Raw genomic sequence first — 23,080 nt, forward strand, 5'->3', positions numbered from 1 at the left:
CAGGGAGCTGCAACCAGTGCTGGGCTGAGGGGGTTGCCCTTTTTTCTGGCAGTTTGGGGGTGGGATCAAAGAAACTAGAGGGATAACTTGGAGGACATTTTTGGGGGGAGGGGAATGGCATCAAGTCTGTCGAGTTCAGCACTGTCTAAACACAAAACCAAGCATGGCATGGAGAAAGTGGATAGAGGAAAGTTTATCTCCCTCTCTCAAAACACTAGACGTCCAATGCAGCTAAATGTTGGAAGATTCGAGACAGATAAAAGAAGGTCCTTCTTCATGCAGTGCAGAGTTAAACTATGAAATTCGATCCCACAGAAGGCAGTGAAGGCCACCAACTTGAGTGGCTTTGAAAGAGGATTTAGCAAAGCGGTGGGAGAGATGGCTGTCAAGGCAACTGGCGAGTTCCCTAGCTTAATAATGTGCTATGCAAATAAGAGTTTTCCCTGAATCCTCCAACATCCCTGCCTCTGACTCAGAGGAGGAGCTCCCTGAAGGACCTTTGTTCCCACAGCCCTGCAGAAGCCAAAGACTTAAAAGTAAGTGGACACCTTTCCCCTCTCCACCTCTCCCCCACTTTTCTTCCTAATGTAACCCTAATGTCTCAACAAATGAAACTGACCTATGGAAAATGTAACTTGAAAAAAGAGACATTACGCATAAAGTGGTACCTCAGGTTACATACGCTTCAGGTTACAGACACTTCAGGTTACAGACTCTACTAACCCAGAAATAGTACCTCAGGTTAAGAACTTTGCTTCAGGATGAGAACAGAAATTGCGCAGCAGCGGCGTGGCGGCGGGAGACCCCATTAGCTAAAATGGTGCTTCAAGTTAAGAACAGTTTCAGGTTCAGAACAGACCTCTGGAACAAATTAAGTTCTTAACCAGAGGTACCACTGTACCTGTGTAAACCAAGAAAACTTTAATAAAAATGTATATTTAAAAAATGATTTTTTTTTTTAAAAAAAAAAGTAAGTTGATGTCCCTTTAAGCACTCAGCCGGTATGTCCAGGGAGGGAAAGCCTATCACATTCCAGGTAGTCAGCTTCATGATTCATTGCACTCTAGTTCCCAGCAGAGGCTGCATCTCCTGTGGCAGCCTTAGGCTGGAGAAAGGCTTAAGGCTGCAGTGCCCTATTGGAGCTATCCGAGGTCCTGTTCTTGTATGTTCTATACCAGGGGTGTCCAAACTTTTTTCAAAGAGGGCCAGATTTGATGAAGTGAAGGGCCATGAGGGCCAACCAAAGGGCCGACCAAAGTTGTTATCCTTTTTTTTAAGGATTGAAGTTGTTGAGCTTTTGGTATGATTTTAAGTAAAGGTAAAGGTACCCCTGCCCGTACGGGCCAGTCTTGACAGACTCTGGGGTTGTGCGCCCATCTCACTTAAGAGGCCAGGGGCCAGCGCTGTCCGGAGACACTTCCGGGTCACGTGGCCAGCGTGACATCGCTGCTCTGGCAAGCCAGAGCCGCACACGGAAACGCCGTTTACCTTCCCGCTGGTAAGCGGTCCCTATTTATCTACTTGCACCCGGAGGTGCTTTCGAACTGCTAGGTTGGCAGGCGCTGGGACCGAGCAGCGGGAGCGCACCCCGCCGCAGGGATTCGAACCGCCGACCTTTCGATCGGCAAGCCCTAGGCACTGAGGCTTTAACCCACAGCGCCACCTGCGTCCCCGGTATGATTTTACCCCAAAGTAAATACAAATTCATGCTGGCCACATGACCCGGAAGCTGTATGCCGGCTCCCTTGGCCAGTAAAGCGAGATGAGCACCACAACCCCAGAGTCGGCCATGACTGGACCTAATGGTTAGGAATCCCTTTACCTTTACCCCAAAGTTGTTGAGCTTTTAGGATTGAAGTTGTTGAGAGAGACCGGATTGAACTGACTGGCGGGCCGGATTAGGCCCCCGAAATGGACTTTGGACATGCCTGTTCTATAGAAATAAGCTAACATGGTGCCCTTTAGATATTGAGCAAGAACTAGCCAGGCAGCTGCAAGAAGGTAGCAAATAAGAGGCTTTAGATGACCATCTCCAATGTTGTGTTGGGGAGAAAAAGTTTAATGGGGCTAGTTCCAGAGATTTTGATAGCTGCCATCCAGTTATTTTAGTAATTTCTGCAAAGACCGCAGTCCAAAACTGTGATGCATTTTTTTCCACAAGATGAAACAGCACTGGTTACAAAAGATGATGATGGTGATTTATTAAATTTGTATACTGCCCTTCATCTGTCAATCTCAGGCTGGGCTGCAACATAAAAATACAAGATAAAAAACACAAAATACATACAGTGATGACACGGATCTAGAAAATTAGTTTCCTCCAAGGGCACATGGATTTGGTCCGCAACCACCTGTTCAATAATCTTGCCCAAGAAGAGGAGATTAGCAAACTGGCCAGTAGTTACTTAGATTTTCCAAATCCAGGGAGGGTTTCTTGAGGAATGGTTTTACCACTTCCTCCTTCAAACAGTCAGGGACCATGTCCTCTTGCAAGGAGACATTAGTCCCCTCCCTGGCCCAGATAGCTGTCCTTTTCCTGCTAGTTTTTATCAGCCTAGAGGGGCAAGGGTCCAGAGTGGTCACTCTGATTGATTCAAGCACCTTGTTCAAATCCTTGAGCCCTACTAACTGAAACTCATCCAACACAACAGGACAGTGCTCTGGACACCCCATGGAATCCATCTGCTATAAGCGGATTATGGCTTCCCAGCTTGACCTATATGAACCCCATATTTGCAGCTAATATTCCCTAACAATTGGGAGGAAGGAGGAAGCATTAGTCATTGTGAGGGAGATAATCTTGGACAAACAACTGAATTAAGAAGCAAACTGACCTCTCCTTCTCTATCAGGTTCACTTCAGGTCTCTCCTAATTTCTTACATCTTGAAAGGAAGCCTTAAAAGTTCTGTGTAGGCAGACCAGAGAGGTGGAGGGATTGATTCATTCCCGGTGTAGTCAATTTCAGTTCTACTTATACATAGGGTTGTTCCATCCCATTTCCTCATTAATCTACATTTTTAAGGCACAAAAATTGCATTTAAGTAAGTGTCTTATCACAACACATGCATTTCTAAATGTTATTTTATCAGAGAATAAACATTTTGCTGTATTCTTTCCCCTAGCCAAGTAGTGTATTGGGAAATCAGAAAAATGCAAGATCTGGTGGATAATTATATTCCCATTTATGCTTCAGTCTGACATCATGTAAAGTGGATCATGTAAATTCACACTGGAAGTCATGGAAATCAGATGCATGCCATGTTGTCAGCACATTGAATGATTATTCTGGACAGATGATGATGATGATGATAATAATAATAATAATAATAATAATAATAATAAAAAAAAAAAAAAAAAATTATATCCCGCCCTCCCCAGCCAAAGCTGGGCTCAGAGTGGCTAACAACAGTAAAAATAATACAGTTTACATACAATCACAATCAATTAATTGAAATACATTCTAAAATCAATTCATTCTAAAATCAATTCAGAGTCAAATTAATGGCAACCATTTGGGTTAGAGTTCTATGAGGATTACAGAAGGAGGGTGTCAGACTGTGCCTTGGCCAAAGGCCTGGTGGAACAGCTCTGTCTTGCAGGCCCTGCAGAAAGATATCAAGTCCTGCAGGGCCCTAGTCTCTTGTGACAGAGTGTTCCACCAGATCAGGGCCACAGCTGAAAAAGCCCTGGCTCCGGTTGAGGCCAGCCTAACCTCCCTGTGGCCCGGGATCTCCAAGATGTTTTTATTTGAAGACCGTAAGGTCCTCCATGGGACATACCAAGAGAGGCGGTCCCGTAGGTACGAGGGTCCTAAAAGAAATTACTTCTTCATGCAGCACATAGTTAAATTATGGAACGCCCTCCCACAGGAGGCAGTGATGGCCATGATGACTATGCTCTGATGCCACTGTTGGAGGCAGTGTGTCTTTGAATCCCCTTTATTAGAAACTGCAGAAGGGGAGAGTTTCTGGCCAGCTTGAGGGTTTTCCACAGGCATCTGGTTGGCCACTGTGAGAAGATGTCAGACTAGATGGGCCATTGGTTGGCTCGTCTATGTTCTTAAGTTTTTACAGCTAAGCTATGGTATTAACTTCAATGATATGTGCTGGTGGTCATTATTTTGGCCTCTTGATGATCACTATATTCATTCCAGTAGAAAAGGCAACACACCTCTTAATACCTGTTACTGACAGACAGTGCCCACCCCCATGTTGCTTGTAAGTAAAAGGGCAGGAAGGTGGAAGGCTAGCTGAGAGGCGAATGAGGTTGATGGGACACTTCCCCATTCACTATAATGGACTATCCACCACTGCAACAACAATAATAATTTCAGAGGCAGGGAGAAGGAATGCTGAAAATATCTCTGACAGATGGTGTTTGGCTTTTCCCTAAAAGCCTTCAGGGAACAGGGAGATAGTATGTTCCCTCCATCTTACACCCCCTTGCTGGAGTGTTCTGAGAATTAGAAACATCTGATCTGCATAGAAAACCTATTTCTCCCCTTCTCTTTCCTTCTTTCACTCCAGTACCTTGGAGAGATGCCTCTCCACATAGCAGGCATCAGTTCCAACCCATTGCTGCTGTGAAACAAACACTCTGATTTCCCCAGTTGGAGCCTGTATAGATATCATTTTGAGTTGGTTTCTGGTCTCCTTGTTTGCACGAACAGTGATCCTTGGAGATGAAACATCCTATTGGCAACTTGACCTCCCCCACCCCTCCAATCCACCTGAGTGTTTTGCATTTTCAACATGGTAAACATCTTATTATTTGAGTGAGACTGGTTTTCTTACAGCAGGTTTGAGATCAGGATTATAATGACTGTGGTGAATCTTAGACAGAGACCTCCTCCCATCAACACAATTACTTAATGGCCCAGAAAATATAATTATTTAGAGAACTTCAGTTTGTTTTGGAGAATGTTCTCAGATGCTGGCTTTGAAGCCCTTGATCATTCAATGGATTTTGCATCATTGCTGTGGCAACTGTTTATTAGGACTGTGCATTATCCTTCCCAACCTGATCCAGAGCCCCATTGCAGAGCCCCAGATTGGCCCCAAAACCTGACCTGGCCCAGATCCAGACCTGAATAAATTCATATGGCAGGGCTGATGTTTAATTAAGGTAGTTGATTCTTATAAACAGCCGGTGAGTGAAGGATTCAATCCTGCTGGGCTCTGCTTCCCTACAATGAACATGCTGGTGAAGCAGACCCCTAAAACCAGCAAGACTGTACCCAAGACAATCCAAGGCTGCCTCAACTCGACTCAGTCAAAGCTCAGATCAGTCCAAATCAGTGCAAAAAAAAAAAAGAGTACACGACTGATTTACATTAAGAAGACCCTATTGATGTTTCACAACCTTAACCTGTTGCAGGATCTTAGCCAGACCCAGTTAAATATAGCAGAGCTTATGCAGACTTCCAGAAGCAATCAGTTGCAGGCAGGTAGGATGAAGCAGTAACATGACACTGCTACTAGTAACTTGGTTACTTATATGTGTTTATTATTTACTGCAGACTCACAAGTTACCATATACAAGTTACAGACACGGATCTTGTCTCTCACTGAACAAACTCCAAACAACTTTTAGAACACACACTGACCAACCAACTAACCAACAAGGAAGGTCATAAGTCATCATGCCTATATGGAGACCTCAACCAATAGCAGAGTTGTATCCAAGGTCCCATATCTCTAGGTAGAATAACTCCCTCTGCTCAGTCTTCTTTGTCTTCGGCCAACTTTTTAATTGCTTTGGGAAGCTGCATCAAATAGCATGTAGTCAAAAATCCCAGCAGATCCAATCACAAACCAAACTGTGGGTTGTATCCCAGTGGTAAACCTATTTGGAGTAAACCCATCAAAATAAATGGACGTGATTCACGTTGGCACAATAATTTCAATGGGCCTACTCTGAGTGGGTCTTAGTTGGATACCACTCTGAATGGCTCATGACCAGCATCTACCCCACCCCACTGCACCACTGTGAGGACCTACACACCACCCATCAGCCAGAAACCCCCCCAAGATTTTCATACCCTAGTCCCTAGTTACCTAGCAGAATAAATTTTGTTCTTAATGGCCAGTGCATCCTGCTTCCTCTACTTTTCTTGACAACAATTAAAATTAGTAATTCTAATCTAATTTCTTTTTTCCTCCTTGCCCTCTCCTGCAATGGCACATTTTTTAACTGGCATACGTAGAAACTGGTCGTTAATGGTGCAATGGATTTATTCTGCTTCTACAGTCCTGAATAATGCATTTCTAAAGTATGACTAAGTAACACAGAGACGCAATTGCCTGCTTTATAGTTCTCCAGTTTCTCAGCTTGTCGAGTTGAAAGTAGCCACAGGGGCTTCTCGATTCATCCTGAAAAAGAACATCAAATGCACAAATTTGTTTTGGTTCCCTTTGCCACCTTAGAGCTGCCTTGCAGTTGGACAGATCATTGACATGTCTTCCCCAGTGCTGGCTGCTTTTAACTGGCAGCAGGCTCTCCTGGGGTCCAGGTGAGGGCCTTTCCCACCCTGCTACCTGTAATGAGTTTGGATCCATGAATGTACATCCATGAAATGAAGACTGGCAGGCATTTGAAGCAAGAGTCAGTCAACAGCTTGTTCAGCAATCCTGGGCCTCCCTCTGCTCCATCAGGGCATGTCCACAAGAAATTGATTTCTAAGAAGCAACTAGCCTCCCAAATAAATGAACACCTCTAAATCCTAAACTGTTGGCACACATACACCACAATACCTTTGAACTAAACACATTTGGAAATGGGATGCCGCACACCCACACACACCAAGCTTTTCATGCCTTCTGTAGAAATTCTCAAAAGGTCCTACTGGTTTTCTGGGCAAAACAAAGGAGCAGGGACTGGCACATCACTTCAGAGGTGACACCATGCCCTCCAACATTTCTCCAATGAAAATAGGGACGTCCCATTCCAAAATGATAATTTTACTATTTATACCCAACACATATTACCAGGCTGCCCAAGCAACTCTGGGCAGCTTCCAATAGATATAAAAACATAATAAAACACTAAGCATTAAATAAAAACTTCCCTATACAGGATTGCCTTCAGACGGCTTGGGAGGGGGTCAGATAACTCCACACCCTCCAACATTTCTCCAATGAAAATGGGGACATCCTAAGGAAAAGTGGACTTTCTGGGATCAAATAAGAAACTAGGGTGGTTTCTCTAAATCAGGGATGTTGCTGGGAAAAAAGGGACACTTGGAGGGTCTGGACTCCAGATCATAGAACCTTAGAATTGTAGAGTTGTTCTCTGCAAGAAACCATATCAAGCAGATTCCATTCTGCAGAACTATTTCAATTCTACTTTCATCCAAAGAAAAAGGGGGATGTGTCTTCTGTAAAACAAGAACTACGCTCTGTTTGAGGTTCCCCTGCTCAGTGTTTTTTAGTTTGTCTGAAGCACAGATAATACAGTACAGAAACTAAGCTGAAAACACTATTCCTACCCAAGGATATCCAATCTACCAGAGATATGAATCCCTCCAAACCCCTTGATTCAAAGAGCAGCACCCAGACCGTTGACTGGGGCTTGTTGTAATGAGAAAGGGCTACCTGTTCCAACAGCTCCATTGGCAACCAGTCTGTTTCTGGGCACAATTCAAAGTGCTGTTTATGACCTATAAAGCCATATATAGCTTAGGTCCAGGCTATCTGAAAGACTGTTTCCCCTCATACAAACCTGCCCAGGCTCTGAGATCTTCAGACCCTTCTCTCAGTCTTGCCACCCTCACAGGCACACTTGATGTGGATGTAGGAAAGGGCCTTCTTGGAGATTGCTCCCAGGCAAGAGAAGCTGAACTGGTTCCCTCCTTGTTGTCCTTCTGCTGACGGGGACGGGGCACAAACAGAGCCTGAACATATGCCCAGGAGATGGGGACGGGGCAAGGAGCTGACCTCTCCTTCTTTAGGGAACTTTCCTGCCTGAACTGTGTTGATTTGGTTTCTTCTGTCTCATTGCTGTTTGCAGAGCCTTCATGTTGTTATAATTCAATAAATACAACCCTTTTTTCACCACATTTATATTGTCTTGAGTCTTCTTTATGTGTGCAATTCCTACCTTGGACCCCTGTCCAGGTGATATCAACAGGTGTGCCTCAGTTGTCCCATCATGGTAACACTAGGAATTCATCAAAGCAACCAGCAGCCTCAACAGCTTGTTGCTTTTCTTCAAAATCTCCCAAAGAGCTGTCTCTCTCATATATATATATATATATATATATATATATATATATGAGAGAAAAATCTAATATGAAATCTATGTAATAATAGGACTTGTTGAGGAGAGACAGCATGATCTGGAGGAGGACACTAATATGGTGAGGTGGCTGGCTGGAATTTTCTAGCCTTCACATTTCAACAGCCTGGTGAATCACAGAAGTATTTTTAGAGATTTAAGCAACTTCAAGTTATTAGAAAGATAAATAAATGCTGAATGTCTCCAACAAGCCTGGGCACTTTCAAATGGGCCATTGTATAACTGGTAGTCATAACAGTTATGACTGTTATGGTGTAGATGGTGTAGATGGCCAGCAGCTGAAGAGCAATAAACATCCATGTCTGGAAAGGCATGTGAAAGTCAGAGGCCCTCACAGAGAAATCGGGACTCAACTGGGAAGAGGCCGAATGAGTGGATTCATTTCAATGCAAACCTGCACATTTTGCACCTCTTGAAACACAGCTATCCTTTTACAATGCTGCCCCCACCTGCAAGTGGGGATGGTTTTGCCACACCAGAACTCCCCTGGGCAGAAGACTCTGAATGGTTTTGCTCTGGGGTCAGGGGCAGGACGTCAGAGTAGGAATGGTGGAGACCGCCTCCCCCTTCTCCTGAACCTTCCTGAGAAGAGGAGGACAGTACAGATTTACAATGGTGATTTGCAGAGAGTCACAGCTCAAAGATAGAAGAGGAGCAAAGCTGAGAAATAATGGGAGAAGCAGAGCAGGAACAGCTGGCTGACATGTTGTCACTAAAGAGCATTCCTGACCCCCCTTCTCCCAGAACCCGGAGATCAATGAAAGTAGGAAAGCAGAGAGCTAAGAGACAATTGGCCCTAGGCAGCCACCATAAGGGGTGTGCTGTTGACAACTGAGAAGGGAAGGGAGAGGAGATTATTCAGAGCAACGCAATCACAGTGGTACCTCGGGTTAAGTACTTAATTCGTTCCGGAGGTCCGTTCTTAACCTGAAACTGTTCTTAACCTGAAGCACCACTTTAGCTAATGGGGCCTCCTGCTGATGTCGTGGTTCTCATCCTGAAGCAAAGTTCTTAACCCGAGTACTATTTCTGGGTTAGCAGAGTCTGTAACCTGAAGCGTCTGTAACCTGAAGCGTCTGTAACCCAGGGTACCACTATACCCAAAGAGACTGCTTTTCTATGCCTCTCTCTGTGAATATTGAATAAAAAGACATTGGTAAGAACTTCTTGTCTTTCCATTGCTGGCAGCCTGCCATGAGGGAGGGGGATCAGATTCCCTGAAGCCTGACATCTGGGGAGAAGTTAGGGAAGGGCCAAGCAGGATATTGGGCCAATCAGGAAAGGAAAGAAGCTGGGCTTTATAAGCTGGCTCCATCCCAAACCCTCAGTTCTTCTCTTTGCCACACCCTCCCTCCCTCCCTGTGCAGTCTGGACTTTGCTAATTGCCTGTTTGGGGGCTCAGTAAGAATTTAGGGAGGAGCATCTGATTGGCCTTGGGACTCCTCTTTTCTACCTACTCCATACTGCTGGGAATCTTATTCTCGGAACGGTTCAATTGGCTTTCTGCCCAAGCAGAAAATACAAATTAAGATCTGTTGGTGTAAATGCCCAAGGCACTGTTACATTAAAGGCACTCTTTGTCCCCTTTGCCACCTTAGTTGTGGTTGCTTTCAGATGCCCTTTAAGCTTGGCAGACACACCAGAGTGAACCCTGACATGGCAAGGCCATGGTGCACTTGTTAGGTTCACAAACCCAAGGATGAAGTCAAAACAAAAAAAATTCCTTCCAGTAGCACCTTAAAGACCAACTAAGTTAGTTCTTGGTATGAGCTTTCGTGTGCATGCACACTTCTTCAGATACACTGGTATCTGGTATACAGTGGTATCTGGTATACTGGTATACAGTGTATCTGAAGAAGTGTGCATGCACACGAAAGCTCATACCAAGAACTAACTTAGTTGGTCTTTAAGGTGCTACTGGAAGGAATTTTTTTTGTTTTGACTATGGCAGACCAACACGGCTACCTATCTGTAACCAAGGATGAAGTGTTCCTTCCAATCTTTTGCTGTGAGGCCACAGGTGGATTCTGAAATGATGCCCAGGAGTGAGGAGGGACCCAGTTTCTCCTGCCTTAATGAACTTCCCTGCCTGGGCTATAATATATTTTTCATAATTATGCATATTCAGTTGTTTGCCGATCCACTATTTCAGTGGTTCCCAACTGCGGACCCCCTGGTTTTCAAAAGCCAAGTGGACCCCTTACTTTTGAAAATTTTGATATTTCTATGCTAGTTTGTGTTATTTGAATGGTGACATGGACTCAGGGGCTCCGCAGACCACCAACTGGGAACCACTGTGCTTTGAATAAATATATTTGAATAAATATAACCTTTTCCACCACATTTATGGTTTCCCGAGTCTTCATTGCGGGTGTACTGTTAACTTGCACTTCCCTAAACTTTGCTGTGCGGTTCTCCAATCAAAAGTCGCATACAAAAATGTGTATATTAGGTGTGAGTGTGCAAAAAAATTGATAAATTGCTGAAAGCAACATACAAATGCATTGTACGAGGGGATATTGCTTTGGAAAATGTATATATTAGGAGAAATGCACACTAAAATGCTGACAAATTTTTGGCAAGGGCTTTTTAACAAAAGAAATATGCAAACTGATGCAAAAATGTTGCAAACGGAGCTTAAAGTTGGAAAATGAAAAACAGAGAAGAAACAAAAACAAAATTGACAAATGTGTTTTATTTCCCAGCCCAACCTGGCGAAGTCAGATATTGAACAAGCTTTCTACATGCAAAGCTGGTGCTCCACTGCTGAGTTGTAGATGCTGCTGTTGAACACAGAATGCTGTGTTCTGCCAAGTCAGACGACTGGGCCATCTAACTCAATATTGTCAAGACTGACCAGCAGTGGCTCTCAAGGGTTTCAGACAAGACTCTTCCCTGACCATACCTTGTGATGCTAGAATTGAATCTGGGACCTTCTGTGTCCATTAGATACATGTTCTTAATCAAACTCAGAAGCCCCAATCACTAGAGAGTTGATGGGCTTAGTGCTAAGGGGCATTTGCCTTCTGAATGTTCAGTTCCTAGACCAGGCATAGGCAAACTTGGCCCTCCAGATGTTTTGGGACTACAACTCCCACCATCCCTGACCACTGGTCCTGTTAGCTAGGGATGATGGGAGTTGTAGTCCCAAAACATCTGGAGGGCTGAGTTTGCCTATGCCTGTTGTAGACTCATCCCACACTAGATTTTCCCTGCCTTCCCTCAAAGAAACAGACTTTTTAGAAGCCTGGAAGAAGCTCAAAGAGAAATTAAACACACACATTGTATGCTTTCCAGTTTTTCTCTGTGTTTCCAAAATTAACATGACTGAGACAGCTCTCCCCCCCCCCCCCCGTACCTTTTAAGCAGTGCCTGAAGGCAGAAGACCAAGCAGAGCAGCTGATGTCAGAAGGAAATAAGGCAGCATCTTGAAGACAGAGGAGAGTGAAGGAGTCTTTGGCAGATATCGAACAGAGAGGTGAAAGGTGATTTTCTAAAAAGCCATTAAGTGATGGGATGGGATGATGTATATATATAGATATATACACACACACAGTCTTGTTTGCACTTAATTTCAATTAACATCCCTCTAAGGGCCAGAAATTTTATCTTTACCCACAAGGAGGTTTAAAATATAGATGAGAAGAAGGATGGAGGGAAATTTATTAAAGGTTCATCGGATTCAAGGATGTTGGAGGAAAGAGTAGTCTTGTGATCCTCTGAACTGTCCTTGCTGGTGTTGTGAATTTTGCAGCTTCATCTGATGAGGAAGAGCATTGCTAGTTCAGTGGTCTGTGCAAAAGGTTACAGGTTCTAATCCCAACAGTTCCAGGCAGATGTGTAGGGGCAGCTTGAACCTGGATACAATGTGATGTGTGAACAAGGTTTTTTTGTGTTGGGGGGTAGGTAAGTAATGTAGACAGGTGGTAATTAGCAGAAAATGCCCCATGAGCTATATTGCACGTCTTAACAAAACATATTCTGCCTTCTCTAAAAGTTCGTATCCTGCTTATTTAAAGCAGGCATTGCCTGATTAGTTGGGTCCCCTTACGTTTCACCTGAAGACTGCCAGGAGGTTTATGAACAGATTATTCTACTCCTCTCCCCACTGCTTTCACCGCCATCCCTCCCACATGTCCTTGCCATTTCGAAGCTTTGAGAGCAGAGTGTAGCTAAGAGGAAACAAAGCAAGCCTTGAGTAAGATTGAAAGCAGACCCAAGGGCATTCTTCCTCTTTACACAAGTGATGAAACCTTGCTATCTGTTCTGATTTAACACGTTGGAAATGCAGTAACCCAGAAAAGCAAAGCCATAATGAAGATTATATGTATATATATCTCCAATTAACTAAATGTGACAGATTTAGCAAAACGGGTCTCTGAACAAAAGATGAACTTCAATGTCAGTCCTGTCATTCTTCCACTTTCAAACCCCACCACACCTGAATTAAGAAAAGTAGAACCTGTTACTCACCATGCTGGTTTTATCCTAGGGTCAGAGGTGTAGGAAAGTCAGGTGGTACCCAGTGCGGGAAATTTCTTGTCACCCCCCCACACACATTTTATTTATTTTTTTGCCTGCAAAAATGGAAGATGGAGCAAGCTTCTTTTCTCCTGCCCTGGAGATAATGCTTTATTTTAAAATGTTTTGAAAATTACATTGAATTTCTGCATAGCTCATTGTCACCATCTAGTGGTATATTTGTATACTGCACTTTGCAACACATTTAAAGCATTTTATTTGCAGCTGTGTAGCTGAGTCCTTAGTTTCACAGTGGAGTAGGGATTTGAACCCTGGTCTCCCAGGTCCTAGTCAGATGCTATAACCACTATACAACAGTAGCTCTCACTCTGCACTGTTATACACAAACACAAGGCTTCCAGAATTCTCCATCTCCCGATCCTGGTCTCTGGAAAAACTCCATTTGTTAAAATCAAAGAGACAAGTTATTGGCCGCCCCCCAGCCTAGGTGCTCTGCATTGAAACACTTTAATGGAGTTTTGGGAATTCAGCCATGAGGCTCAGAATACTGAGAGATAATGGCTCCTTACCACACAGAAAGGTCTCCATTTTAAAAGCATTTCCTCCCCAATAGTTTTTCCTTCTTTAAGAAGCTACAAGGGCTCAAAGATGCCACTCAAGAAACAAGCAAGCGAGGGAGGTTTTTGTCCATATTGTCATCCCCCATGGCAGACAGCCACACACCACAATGCTCTTCAAGTGCTCCTGTTCATTAGGGATGGTCCCAATTGTCTTCTGCCTGGCCTGTAGGATTTCCATTTTCACCATGTGGCCACAGTGTACTAGGGTGGCCATGCGTCCTCATAGACCTCATAGACACAGCGCCTCCAAGTGTCTCTATTTTCCAGTCACAATCCCAGATTCACAGAAGCCATCCCAGTTCCTGATTTGATCCCAGAATGTCCCGCCTTTTCTTAGGATGTCCCTACTTTCATTGGAGAAATGTTGGAGGGTATGTAGACCTTCATATTGGTATTGGACATTAGCGTTTTATTCTCCCATGAAATGGAGAAGGTGAGCCATTACTGGAGCTGCCTTGCCAATATGCTTGTCCAGCTCAGCATCATTGGAGGGATTGCTGGTTGTGGTGGAACTCAGATAGATGAAATCATCTACCACCTCAAGCATGTGGGCACCGATGCTGTAACAACTCAACAGACCTCTTTTTGTTGTTGTTCTTTATTTCATAACCTTCATATGCCACTTGATAGTAAAAGCAAACAGCTCAATACGGTTTGCAGAAAGAATAGCGCAATAAAATTATCAATAACAGGTGTGCCTAAACAGAATGTAGGTGTTGCCAAACTAAGAGAGAAATTTCTCACCAAAGCAAAAGAGTTTTCTGTCGAAACAGTCCAGCAGGCATATATATGGTGCAACATTCTTTATTATTTTTATTTTTTTAAAATGCTATTTTTAAAGGGGCAATAGTACATTTGAAGGTGCCTGTTCAACTTCAAAAAGAAGACTGAGTGATTCAGAACTCCAAAAGTCCAGAAGAAATTCAGAGGAGAGTTTTCGGAATGTGCATGAACCTGGATGCCAGCTTTGTTGGACTTAGAGGGACTTACTTGTAAGTAAAGAGGCATGGTCTCAGGCTGCAAAAGGGCAGAGCAGAGAATGGATTTGGTTCCGAGCTGTGTCTCCTGATGTGAAAGAGTCAGGCGACTTCATTAACCTGCAGTAATTAAGCAAGTGCTCACTTTCCCTCTGCTGTGATTAAAATGTTAACACTTGCTAAAATTAGACAGCCGAGGGGTTTGCAACTTCTGACTTTGAACACCACGGCGTAGTGACTAAAGGACGGATCAGCCCACAAGATTGCTGTCCCTGCCTAAGGGACACAGGAGCTAAAGGGGCCTGCTTTAAATGGGCTCGTCCTTTATTTACCTCCCAGTCACACACAAACCCCCCCCACACACACACATAGTCATTTTCTGGAAGAGACAAGAAAGCAAAGGGCACCCCAGTCTCCATCCCTGAAGAGTCTCAGCTTAATCAGTTTATCAGCTTGGGCAGGGAGTGTGAGATGGGCAGGAGACTTGCCAACACCTCCTTGATTAATAAGGAAGGCAATGAAGGCCGACAGTTTGCTCAGGCCGCCATAATAGAGTCAGCAATGTCTCTCCGTTGAGCACGTGGTATGGCGTCCCCTGGCACCATCGGACAAAAGCAGCCTCTTGGCAGGTGAATTATAACTTTGGCCATGGATGGGGGCTGCTCTCCTGAACCTGAAAGCTTATGTTTATTTAAAGTGCATACAGCTGTGGTCATCTCAAAGAGGACAGCCTCTTGTTTTTTTGTTATCTGCATGGCAGAACGAGGTGCATGTACTTACAAGCTTTGCATTGACAGCGGGAGAAATTTTTTTATTGATTTAGTTCTTTGTTTTATTCCATTAAATTATACACACTGCTTGACTGAAACAAACAAACCTCAAAACTTTTTATGAAGTGAATAGAACAGAGATGTCCAACAGGTTGATCGCAATCTACTGGTAGATCCCTGGGAGGTTTTGGTAGATCGCAGTTGATCGCTGGGTCACTTTTCTTAGCGTTGGTAAAAGAGAATCCATCCCCGCACCCTTGTCTCATCCTCCATTGTTGCACAATCTGCAGAATGGTAGAGAGAGGTTACTCAGTGAGGCTGCTTGTTTCGCCAGCGATCTGTTGATGAATGGCTGTTCCACTTGAGCTTAGGCTTGAATCCTCAAAAATCAGAGCTTTCCTCCTGCCTAAAAAAACAACTCAACAACTTTGACCTGAACCCCCCCAAAAGGGGGTAGATCACTGCCAGTTTTTAATTCTGTGGGTAGATCACAGTCTCTTGGGAGTTGGCCACCCCTGGAATAGAACAATAAAATCATCAGCAGAAAAACTACCTTTGAAACATTCGAAAGATAAGACGAGCAAGCTAAAAACAGATTGAAACATACAGTAACATTCTACATTTCTGGGTAGGGTTATCTAAACAGAAATGTTTTTAGCAGGTGCCTGAACAGTGCCTACATGATGTCAATAGGCAGGGGGTTCCAAAGTGTGCATGCTGCCACACTAAAAAAAACCCAAGTTCTTACAAATGCAGAACTGGTTTTATGTGCCAGTTCCACAGATCAATGCAGTTGAGTGCATATCATAGAGTTGTAGAGTTGGAAGAGGCCACTAAGGTCCTCTAGTTCAACCCCCTGCAGTGCAGGAAATCTTTCACCCAATGTGGGGCTCGAACCCAGAACCCTGAGATTAAGAGTCTCCTTCTCTACCAACTGAGCTATCCCAGGACTTTGATATATGTGGGGTCTTGCAGGTAAACTGTTAAGGGCTTTATATACTTAATAATAACGTCTTGAACTTGGCCTGGCAGCAGACTGCCAGCTAGTGCAGATCTCTGAGCAGATGTGTTTTATGCTGGCAATGCCTCAATTCCGTCAATAATTATGCTGCAGCATTGTGCACTAACTGCAACTTCCGGGTCTAGCTGAACACCTACCTACAAGAAATGCCGTATTTTTTGCTCTATAAGATGCACCGGATCATAAGACGCACCTAGTTTTTGGAGGAGGAAAACAAGAAAAAAATATTCTGAATCTCAGAAGCCAGAACAACAAGAGGGATCGCTGTGCAGTGAAAGCAGCAATCCCTCTTGCTGTTCTGGCTTATGGGATAGCTGTGCAGCCTGCATTCGCTCCATAAGACGCACCCACATTTCCCCTTACTTTTTAGGAGGGAAAAAGTGAGTCTTATAGAGCAAAAAAAATGGTACTTCCTTGAAGCAGAAAATGAACAAAACCAGTAGTCTAGTGGAGTCTAGTCTAGTGGTCCGTTAGGGTGAACATATCACCACTCCAGGTCTGCTCTGCCACACAGCTAGGGGAAGCAGCTAGCTTAAAGTTGAGTGGCTGTATTGCTATCTTTATAGAGGGTAGTCCTCTATTTGAAGGGATATGGGATTAAATCCCATGCTAGTCCTACTCAGAGTAGACCTATCAAAGTTGGCTCTAAAAGAAGATTAGACAAATTCATGGTGAAGATTCTCAATAGCTAAGTCATGATGGCTATGCGCTGCCTCCACAGTTGGAGGCAGTGATTCTTCTGAACACCAGTTTCTGGAGACCACAGGAGGGGAGAGTCCTCTTGGGCTTTTGTCCTGCTTCCAAGTTTCCCTTTGGGGCATCTGCTTGGCCACTGTGATAACAGGAGTTTGAACTAGATGGGCCATTGTCCTAATTCAGCTGAATGCTCTTACATTCTTAACTGTTCAACTAAACTCTGCCCTCCTGTAACTTAAGCCCATTAGATCCAGTCTTGCCTTCTGGGGTGGCAGGGAGCATGTCCTCATCTTCCCCTACATGAGAACCAGCCAGGCATTATGAGAGCACTAAAATGTGTCCCCCACCGCTACCTCAAGTCAATACTGGAAGAGCGGAGCCATGTCTTCTTTGCCTCACGTTGCCTGCATCCCACAACCTCCTGGTCCTGATGGGGAGCCTTAAAACCCTCTCCCAAAAACTCGGCACAGAACAGCTCAGCTCTGTCCCATGGGGATGGAGCAGAGCACAGCTTCCACTGCACTCTGTGGAGCATATAATTGGATTACAGCCTTTTCCCGAGACTCGCAGAGCCTGTCCTGTCTATGTGCAACCTCTTTCAGCCTATGTCTTTACTTACGGCTCAGTGACTGCCAGCTATGACTGCAAATTACAAAGCGGGAGCCTCCATCTGTATTAAAAAGTGGAGCAGGTGTGCTACTACTATATGGCGAGGGGAACCAAAGATGCTTGCAGTCTGCCTAGACCACATTAGCTGGAGGAGGACCTTATGGTCTGACGGCAATTTTGCCCAGTTGGGGAGAGCTGGAGACAGGCTATTTAAGTCAGCTCTGCCTCACTCTCTTCTCTTCCTTATTTAGCATTGCCCACCCACTCTTAAATTGTATGAGTTATTTTAAGGGGAGAGGGACAAGGCTGCCCAATGGGCCCCAGCCAAAAGAATGGCTGGGGCAGGTTCCACAGCAGGGGATGCATTGGGGTACCCAATCTCAATGATCACACAGACAGGAGGAGGAATTACGCTAGGACCAGACCGTGTCATTACCAAGGAATCAAGTTTAGTTGTTGTCTGAAGACTCTCCCAGCCTCTGGGTCTGGTCCTGAGCAGAAGAATACAGGCATCAACAAGGGTGTCCCACACGACCTTAAGGTCAGCACCTTGTGCAATGCTGGGTCAACGATTCACAAGATCACTGCCATCTATGACTTGATCGTGGATGGAGGAATTGACCTGGCATGTGTAACAGAGAATTGGTTGGACATGGCAGATGAGCCAGTTCTTGCTGCTGCTTGTCCACCAGATTTCTCTTATGCACAGCAACCCAGGGCATGTGAGTGGGGAGGCGGGGTTGCAGTGATTTTTAGGAAGTCAGTTTTCACCAGGCGTCCTATTAGGGAGATCAAGTTTTCTGAATGCATGTTCTTGAAGCTGGGCAATAGGAACAGTACAGTATTCCTACTGGTGTACCGACCTCCCTGCTGCACCAAGGATTCACTGCCTGAGCTGCTTCAGGTTTTTGACCCTTTAGTTGTAACCCCAATTTGAGTGTCAAATGCTAAATTTGGGGGGATGCACAGGAAGCAGTGTTTGTGGCACAAAACCAGCACTCTGCTTTGGCTCCAATTGGACAGGTTGGGGTTTGGGGTGTCTCTATGGCCCCTGGTTTGAGTGTTAATTACTCAGTTTGGGGCTGGCACAAAAAGCAGGCTTTGTGGCATGAAATAGCACAAAACCAGCACACCACTTTGGAACTGGCTTGGTGCCAAACAGACAAGGCTAAGTTTTTGGCCGTTTACCTTTGACACCTGTTTGAGTGTCAGTTGCTCAGTTTGAGGGGGCTGCAAAGAAAGTGGGATTTGTGGCACCAAATGGCACAAAACTAGCACAACACTTTGGGGGGATCTAAAGTTTTAGGGTCACACATTAATGCAGTTATGGTCAGGTGGCCATTCAGCCTCTGCTTTTAAAACTTCAGTGATGAAGAGTCTGTGGCCTTCATCGAATCATAGAATTGTAGATGTGGGAGGGATCCCAAGGGTCATTGAGTTCAACCCTTTGTAATGCTTTCTCTGTATCATGGAGGCTGTAACTCTGGCTTTACACCACAGGCATGGGGGAAGACTGGATGATCCTTGAGGTCTCTTCCACTTCTACACTTCTACACGCATGGTTGACAGAGCCAACAAAGCAAAATTTAATTCCTCTTGCCCTTATTGAAAGATAAGGATCACAGAGAAGGAAACAAAACAAAACAAAACAAAAAACCCTCAAGTAATCTTCAACGTGATGTGGAAGAAAGATTCTGGAATACAAATGCAGTTGTGCTTGGTCTCCTGCTTTACAAATGATTTTTTCAAGGATGTGTCGTAAGGAAATAGCAGAAGTAGGGTGAGCCCAAATTTTCATCCTGGATCTATGGGCACTGTGTTGGTGATTCAGAAAAGGAAATTCATTTGTTTTCAGCCTGGTAGCATTGCCTGGTGGCATCTTGAGCTGGGTTGCGGGGGGCGGTGCGGGGGTGCTGTGTGAAAACAGTCCTTTGGGTTGTGTGTCAGTGGGTCTACTATGAGCAGGACATAGCTGGATTCAATCCTTTAAACCCTACACTTTGTGTTGTGTCTTCAATCTATAGGTGCGGGGGCAAGGGGGGGCACTCTCATCACTTCCATTCCTTTGTCCATCAGATTTCATGGGCATTTAGGCAGTGTTAAATAATTCCAGAAAGCCTTTTCAAACTCAGGAGGTGGGGCGGGGGGGGAACACTTATCACAGCTAAAGTTCAGGGACGGGTGACAAGTTTGTGAAATAGGGACCTAGTTGGGGAAGCATATTGGCTTGCAAAACTATTATATTTCTGTCACTAGGATGTGTGACTCTCCATCTGTAAAAATAATGACTATCGAGACTTGTTAACACAGGGGTTTTAGCACAGCGAAGATAAGATGTAAGAAAAGAGATAACAAAATCTTGGCTGATGCTTTGATTCTGCATGCTTTGTCTTCACAGGATAATGGATTCTTTGAGCTGGTTCACACGTGCTGTGCATGGACATCAGTAGATTACTGAACACTTGGCAGAAAATGGGATCCCTTGAAAAGCGCTGGGATGTGAGTCTGTGTGCAAATATACCTTTCAGTTGTGCAAAAACTGAGGAAGGTGTAGCCACAAACGCCAGAGAGAGACTGGTCATATCCTGTTCCTTTGTTAGTCCATAGATTGCTTTTGGATGGCTTTCCCCTCCTTCTGAATTCCAGAATAATTAAGAGCATTTCTGTAATTTATGTACTGTATTTATTTTTGTGACGTGGATGGAAGGGTGAGCTTTTTCTTCTTCTTTTAAGAGGGAGATTTCAGAGTTCAGGCCCACTTGGGATCCTTCCTGTACCTGTATTCATAGAATCATAGAATGGTAGAATTCAAAGGGATCACGAGGGACGGGGTCATTTGGTCCAACTCCCTGTTATGCAGGAATTCAGACCTTCCAAAAGTGCCCCTGTTTTCCAGGGACAGCCCCATATTTACAGAAGCTGTCCAAGTTTCTGATTTGAAACCAGAATGTCTCATTTTTCTTTAGGACACCCCTATCTCCATCAGATAAATGTTGGAGGGTATGAAGTCATAATGCGACCCACGAAGCCAAGGAGATAAGTAGCTGTGCAAGCTTTAGAAGACGTCTGAAGGCAGCCCTGGTTCCCAAACGGCTTAGTTGTCAAACAAATCTGCTCCCGAACGCCGCAAACCTAGAAGTAAGTGTTGCAGTTTGTGAACATTTTTTGGGAAGCTGGACGTCCAACGAGGCTTCCGCTGAGTGCACATAGCTCCTGCAGCCAATCGGAAGCCATGCCTTGGTTTTTGAATGGTTTCGGGAATCGAACGGACTCCTAGAATGGATTAAGTTTGAGAACCAAGGTCCACGGTGTAGGGAAGCTTTTTAATGTTTAAGATTTTATTATGTCTTATATATGTTGAAAGCTGCCCAGAATGGCTGGGGCAACCCAGTTAGATGGGTGGTGTATAACAACAACAACAACAACAACACTGGTCAACAACAAATTTGTTGTCTGCGTTTTTTCAGTTGATTTAGGATGAATCTGATGAGCTGAATCCAAAAATCACATTGGTTTTGCTCAATCAGGTCAAGTTTTTGAGCTATGGCAACATGTCATTTTTTTACGTTTTTGTTCACATGTAAGCTTGTGTGGAGCATTTTAGAAGAAGTTGGTGGGGGTAAAATGCCATGTCGAATAATTGTTTTGATTGGAAATGATTATTTTAATGACAAGAAGTATTCAGGTCTGATAGTTCTGGGTGATTATGTCGAAAAGAGATCAGTTTAAAGTCATAAAACCTTGAAATCTTCCATAAATTGGTGCGGCAAAGCATAAAGTTGGGGGATCAAAACTAAGTTAATGGGGCAGCCACCCCACAAAGTATCCTGATCTTCAATCAGCACGTTATCCTGTAGCTCATTGTGATGAAATTCCAGTGCCTATCTTCAGAGAATTTCCTGACATTAGTGACGAAGATGCCTCCAGTGTTGAAGGACATGAAGAAGAAGAAGTGGTTCTTGAAGATGATGCTCCACATTCATTTTCCCAAAAGGAGTTGAATGATCTAGTTCGTGACCTCAGCTTGTCAAAGGACTCTGCCGAACTTTTGGCATCCAGATTGAAGGGAAAAAACCTCCTCTCTGACAGTGCTCGCATCAGCTTCTTCCGCAACAGGCATCAAGAGTACCTCCGTTTTTTCTCGGAAGAGAAGGACTTGGTGTACTGTGCAGATATTGCACAGCTTCTGCTGAAGCTTGGAGTGCCACAGTACGAACCCAAAGATTGGAGACTGTTCATTGACAGCAGCAAGTCATCACTGAAATGTGTTCTGCTACACAATGGCAACCAGTTTGCCTCTATACCCCTGGCTCACTCGAGTACACTGAAGGAGAACTATGAAGTGGTGAAGTATGTGCTGGAGAAAATTGGTTATGATCAGCATAAGTGGTTTATTTGTGATGACCTGAAGATGGTGAACTTTTTGTTGGAACAACAGTCTGGCTTCACCAAGTACCCATGTTTTCTCTGCATGTGGGATAGTAGGGACTGTGCTCAGCATTACACGAAGAAGGACTGGCCTGTGCGGGAGGAATTGGTGCCTTGCAAAAAAAGGAACGTCATCAACAATCCTCTGGTGGACAGAGACAGAATACTCTTCCCACCGCTGCACATCAAGCTTGGCTTAATCAAGCAGTTCACCAAGGCTCTGGACAAGGATGGTGACTGCTTCACTTACTTGTGCCAGGCTTTTCCAGGATTGACCATGGAGAAGTTGAAAGCTGGCATCTTTGACGGTCCTCAGATCCATCAGCTCATCAGAGATCCAGAGTTCAGAAAGTCAGTGAACGAAGTGGAACTGGAAGCATGGAAGGCATTTGTTCTGGTAGTGAAGAACTTTCTTGGCAACAATTAAGGCCAGAAACTACGCAGAACTTGTCAATGACATGCTGACTGCTTTCAGAAACCTGGGCTGCAATATGAGCGTCAAGATGCACTACCTATTTTCACATATGGACCGGTTTCCTGAGAACCTGGGTTCAATTTGTGATGAGCAGGGGGAGAGATTCCATCAGGACATGAAAGAGATGGAGACCAGGTATCAGGGTCACTGGGACACAGTCATGATGGCTGACTACTGTTGGACTCTGAAGAGAGACCTCCCTGCCGCTGAGCATTCCAGGAGTTCCAAGAAACAGAAGTTCAAGCCCTGAAGTTTGAAAAATGGTGAAGCAACATGCAATTTACGTGTACTTACCTTTATCAATGCCCACCATTCAGTTTACAGTAAACCTGACCTGATGGAGCAAAACGGATGCCATTTCCTGATTCAGCAGTGCAAAAATACCCTAAATCAGTTGTAGAAATCTAGACAACATTCAAAAAGTAAAAAATTGTTGCCCAGTGTAATAGTTGTTGTTGTTGTTGTTGTTGTTGTTGTTGTTGTTGTTGTTGAATAGGATGTCCCTATTTTCATCAGAGAAATATTGGAAGGCATGGGAACCACAGCCAAAGAATCCCTGATAGATGGCCATCTCCCATTCTCTGGGAAGAAATAGAACAGAAAGTTTAAATTGCATGGGTACAGATTGATGTCAGGGAACTGTACTCTGAACATCAGGAAGGGGAAATCTCAGATCCGAGGGACTGAATGTGGCCCTCCATACCTC

The 23,080-nt window shown here is 44.4% G+C and overlaps 1 long non-coding RNA gene across 1 annotated transcript; it reads left to right on the forward strand.

Annotated features, from left to right (window-relative positions):
• The first annotated feature begins 315 nt into the window (after window positions 1-315).
• LOC307222272 lies at window positions 316-20,095 on the forward strand. The gene is made up of 4 exons (XR_013841706.1): window positions 316-397; window positions 11,666-11,781; window positions 14,240-14,390; window positions 19,870-20,095. It is a non-coding gene; the product is annotated as an uncharacterized lncRNA (long non-coding RNA).
• The last annotated feature ends 2,985 nt before the right edge of the window (window positions 20,096-23,080 follow it).

The sequence above is a fragment of the Podarcis cretensis genome (assembly GCF_951804945.1).
Source record: "Podarcis cretensis genome assembly, chromosome: 8".
Lineage (NCBI taxonomy): Eukaryota > Metazoa > Chordata > Lepidosauria > Squamata > Lacertidae > Podarcis > Podarcis cretensis.